This window comes from Salmo salar, chromosome 02 (genome assembly GCF_965601325.2).
Source record: "Salmo salar chromosome 02, fSalSal1, whole genome shotgun sequence".
Classification (NCBI taxonomy): domain Eukaryota; kingdom Metazoa; phylum Chordata; class Actinopteri; order Salmoniformes; family Salmonidae; genus Salmo; species Salmo salar.
The window spans coordinates 76,686,501-76,692,500 of record NC_138292.1 but is presented as its reverse complement, the minus strand read 5'-3'; the positions used below and the strand labels follow the sequence as shown (position 1 = coordinate 76,692,500).

At 40.0% G+C, this 6,000-nt stretch overlaps 1 protein-coding gene across 3 annotated transcripts in view; it reads left to right on the top strand.

Annotated features, from left to right (window-relative positions):
- LOC106593267 (adhesion G protein-coupled receptor L1) overlaps positions 1–6,000 on the top strand; it is a 66,270-nt gene that overhangs the window by 30,706 nt on the left and 29,564 nt on the right. The window lies entirely within an intron of this gene.

Below are 6,000 nucleotides of genomic sequence, written 5' to 3'. Positions count from 1 at the left end.
GTGTGTGTCTAGTACATGTATGAGATAGAGACATTTAGAGAGATTGAGAAAGACATTTAGAGAGATTGAGAGAGGCATTTAGAGAGATTGAGAGAGAGAGAGATTGAGAGAGGGAGAGAAAGAAACAGAGAGAGAGACACAGAGAGAAAGACATTGGGAGAGAGAGAGAAACAGAGAGAGACATTGGGAGAGAAAGAGAAACAGAGAGAAACAGAGAGAGAAAGAGAGAAACAGAAAGAGAGAGAAATGGAGAGTGAGAGAATCTGTGTGTATAATGTAAACTATATGTCTGAAGTCCTCTTCAACTCTATGGAGGCCCTATGTATATTTATTTATTCATGTGATGTATCCACTTTATTTGGACTGGGACAATGTACCACAATACCACTTTATTTGGACTGAGACAATGACCACAATACCAGTTTATTTGGACAGGGACAATGACCACAATACCAGTTTATTTGGACACGGACAATGTACCACAATACCAGTTTATTTGGACTGAGACAATGACCACAATACCAGTTTATTTGGACAGGGACAATGTACCACAATACCAGTTTATTTGGACTGGGACAATGACCACAATACCAGTTTATTTGGACTGAGACAATGACCACAATACCAGTTTATTTGGACAGGGACAATGACCACAATACCAGTTTATTTGGACAGGGACAATGTACCACAATACCAGTTTATTTGGACTGAGACAATGACCACAATACCAGTTTATTTGGACAGGGACAATGTACCACAATACCAGTTTATTTGGACAGGGACAATGTACCACAATACCAGTTTATTTGGACAGGGACAATGACCACAATACCAGTTTATTTGGACAGGGACAATGTAACACAATAACAGTTTATTTGGACTGGGACAATGACCACAATACCAGTATATTTGGTCAGGGACAATGTACCACAATACCAGTTTATTTGGACTGGGACAATGACCACAATACCAGTTTATTTAGACTGGGACAGTGACCACAATACCAGTTTATTTGGACTGGGTCTATGACCACAATACCAGTTTATTTGGACAGGGACAATGTACAACAATACCAGTTTATTTGGAAAGGGACAATGTACCACAATACCAGTTTATTTGGACTGGGACAATGACCACAATACCAGTTTATTTGGAATGGGACAGTGACCACAATACCAGTTTATTTGGACTGGGTCTATGACCACAATACCAGTTTATTTGGACAGGGACAATGTACCACAATACCATTTTATTTGGAAAGGGACAATGTACCACAATACCAGTTTATTTGGACTGGGACAATGTACCACAATACCAGTTTATTTGGACAGGGACAGTGTACCACCATACCAGTTTATTTGGAAAGGGACAATGTACCCCGATACCAGTTTATTTGGACTGGGACAATGACCACAATACCAGTTTATTTAGACAGGGACAATGACCACAATACCAGTTTATTTGGACAGGGACAATGTACCACAATACCAGTTTATTTGGACTGGGAAAATGACCACAATACCAGTTTATTTGGACAGGGACAATGACCACAATACCAGTTTATTTGGATAGGGGCAATGTACCACAATACCAGTTTATTTGGACTGGGAAAATGACCACAATACCAGTTTATTTGGACAGGGACAATGACCACAATACCAGTTTATTTGGATAGGGGCAATGTACCACAATACCAGTTTATTTGGACAGGGACAATGACCACAATACCAGTTTATTTGGACTGGGACAATGTACCACAATACCAGTTTATTTGGACTGGGACAGTGACCACAATACTAGTTTATTTGGACTGGGACAATGACCACAATACCAGTTTATTTGGACAGGGACAATGTACCCTAATACCAGTTTATTTGGACTGGGACAATGACCACAATACCAGTTTATTTAGGCAGGGACAATGACCACAATACCAGTTTATTTGGACTGGGACAATGACCACAATACCAGTTTATTTGGACTGGGACAATGTACCACAATAGCAGTTTATTTGGACTGGGACTGTGACCACAATACCAGTTTATTTGGACTGGGACAATGACCACAATACCAGTTTATTTGGACAGGGACAATGTACCACAATACCAGTTTATTTGGACAGGGACAATGTATCACCATACCAGTTTATTTGGAAAGGGACAATGTACCACAATACCAGTTTATTTGGACTGGGACAATGACCACAATACCAGTTTATTTGGACAGGGACAATGTACCACAATACCAGTTTATTTGGAAAGGAACAATGTACCCCAATACCAGTTTATTTGGACTGGGACAATGACCACAATACCAGTTTATTTGGACAGGGACAATGACCACAATACCAGTTTATTTGGACTGGGACAATGTACCACAATACCAGTTTATTTGGATGAGGACAATGTACCCCAATACCAGTTTATTTGGAAAGGGACAATGTACCACAATACCAGTTTATTTGGAAAGGGACAATGTTCCACAATACCAGTTTATTTGGACTGGGACACTGTACAACAATACCAGTTTATTTGGACAGGGACAATGTACCACAATACCAGTTTATTTGGACAGGGCCAATGTACCACAATACCAGTTTATTTTGACAGGGACAATGTACCACAATACCAGTTTATTTGGACAGGTACAATGACCACAATACCAGTTTATTTGGACAGGGACAATGTACCACAATACCAGTTTATTTGGACAGGGGAAATGTACCACAATACCAGTTTATTTGGACTGGGACAATGACCACAATACCAGTTTATTTGGACTGGGACAATGTACCACAATACCAGTTTATTTGGACTGGGACAGTGACCACAATACTAGTTTATTTGGACTGGGACAATGACCACAATACCAGTTTATTTGGACAGGGACAATGTACCCCAATACCAGTTTATTTGGACTGGGACAATGACCACAATACCAGTTTATTTAGGCAGGGACAATGACCACAATACCAGTTTATTTGGACAGGGACAATGTACCACAATACCAGTTTATTTGGACTGGGACAATGACCACAATACCAGTTTATTTGGACTGGGACAATGTACCACAATACCAGTTTATTTGGACTGGGACAATGACCACAATACCAGTTTATTTGGACAGGGACAATGTAACACAATAACAGTTTATTTGGACTGGGACAATGACCACAATACCAGTATATTTGGTCAGGGACAATATACCACAATACCAGTTTATTTGGACTGGGACAATGACCACAATACCACTTTATTTGGACTGGGACAATGAACCACAATACCAGTTTATTTGGACTGAGACAATGACCACAATACCAGTTTATTTGGACAGGGACAATGTACCACAATACCAGTTTATTTGGACAGGTACAATGACCACAATACCAGTTTATTTGGACAGGGACAATGTACCACAATACCAGTTTATTTGGACAGGGGAAATGTACCACAATACCAGTTTATTTGGACTGGGACAATGACCACAATACCAGTTTATTTGGACTGGGACAATGTACCACAATACCAGTTTATTTGGACTGGGACAGTGACCACAATACTAGTTTATTTGGACTGGGACAATGACCACAATACCAGTTTATTTGGACAGGGACAATGTACCCCAATACCAGTTTATTTGGACTGGGACAATGACCACAATACCAGTTTATTTAGGCAGGGACAATGACCACAATACCAGTTTATTTGGACAGGGACAATGTACCACAATACCAGTTTATTTGGACTGGGACAATGACCACAATACCAGTTTATTTGGACTGGGACAATGTACCACAATACCAGTTTATTTGGACTGGGACAATGACCACAATACCAGTTTATTTGGACAGGGACAATGTAACACAATAACAGTTTATTTGGACTGGGACAATGACCACAATACCAGTATATTTGGTCAGGGACAATATACCACAATACCAGTTTATTTGGACTGGGACAATGACCACAATACCACTTTATTTGGACTGGGACAATGAACCACAATACCAGTTTATTTGGACTGAGACAATGACCACAATACCAGTTTATTTGGACAGGGACAATGTACCACAATACCAGTTTATTTGGACTGAGACAATGACCACAATACCAGTTTATTTGGACAGGGACAATGTACCACAATACCAGTTTATTTGGACAGGGACAATGTACCACAATACCAGTTTATTTGGACTGGGACAATGACCACAATACCAGTTTATTTGGACAGGGACAATGTAACACAATAACAGTTTATTTGGACTGGGACAATGACCACAATACCAGTTTATTTGGACTGGGACAATGACCACAATACCAGTTTATTTGGACTGGGACAGTGACCACAATACCAGTTTATTTGGACTGGGTCTATGACCACAATACCAGTTTATTTGGACAGGGACAATGTACCACAATACCATTTTATTTGGAAAGGGACAATGTACCACAATACCAGTTTATTTGGACTGGGACAATGTACCACAATACCAGTTTATTTGGACAGGGACAGTGTACCACCATACCAGTTTATTTGGAAAGGGACAATGTACCCCAATACCAGTTTATTTGGACTGGGACAATGACCACAATACCAGTTTATTTAGACAGGGACAATGACCACAATACCAGTTTATTTGGACAGGGACAATGTACCACAATAGCAGTTTATTTGGACTGGGACAATGACCACAATACCAGTGTATTTGGACTGGGACAATGTAACACAATAACAGTTTATTTGGACTGGGACAATGACCACAATACCAGTATATTTGGACAGGGGCAATGTACCTCAATACCAGTTTATTTGGACTGGGACAATGTAACACAATAACAGTTTATTTGGACTGGGACAATGACCACAATACCAGTATATTTGGACAGGGACAATGTACCACAATACCTGTTTATTTGGACAGGGACAATGTACCACAATACCAGTTTATTTGGACAGGGACAATGACCACAATACCAGTTTATTTGGACTAAGACAATGACCACAATACCAGTTTATTTGGACAGGGACAATGTACCACAATACCAGTTTATTTGGACTGAGACAATGACCACAATACCAGTTTATTTGGACAGGGACAATGTACCACAATACCATTTTATTTGGACAGGGACAATGTACCACAATACCAGTTTATTTGGACTGGGACAATGACCACAATACCAGTTTATTTGGACAGGGACAATGTAACACAATAACAGTTTATTTGGACTGGGACAATGACCACAATACCAGTATATTTGGTCAGGGACAATGTACCACAATACCAGTTTATTTGGACTGGGACAATGACCACAATACCAGTTTATTTAGACTGGGACAGTGACCACAATACCAGTTTATTTGGACTGGGTCTATGACCACAATACCAGTTTATTTCGACAGGGACAATGTACAACAATACCATTTTATTTGGACAGGGACGATGTACCACAATACCAGTTTATTTGGACAGGGACAATGACCACAATACCAGTTTATTTGGAAAGGGACAATGACCACAATACCAGTTTATTTGGACTGGGACAATGACCACAATACCAGTTTATTTGGACAGGGACAATGACCACAATACTAGTATATTTGGACAGGGACAATGTACCACAATACCAGTTTATTTGGACTGGGACAATGTACCACAATACCAGTTTATTTGGAAAGGGACAATGTACCACAATACCAGTTTATTTGGACTGGGACAATGACCACAATACCAGTTTATTTAGACTGGGACAGTGACCACAATACCAGTTTATTTGGACTGGGTCTATGACCACAATACCTTTTTATTTGGACAGGGACAATGCACAACAATACCAGTTTATTTGGAAAGGGACAATGTAACACAATACCAGTTTATTTGGACTGGGACAATGACCACAATACCAGTTTATTTGGACTGGGACAGTGACCACAATACCAGTTTATTTGGACGGGCAGCCCCCGGGACAGGGACTGTACCACAATACCATTTTATTTGGA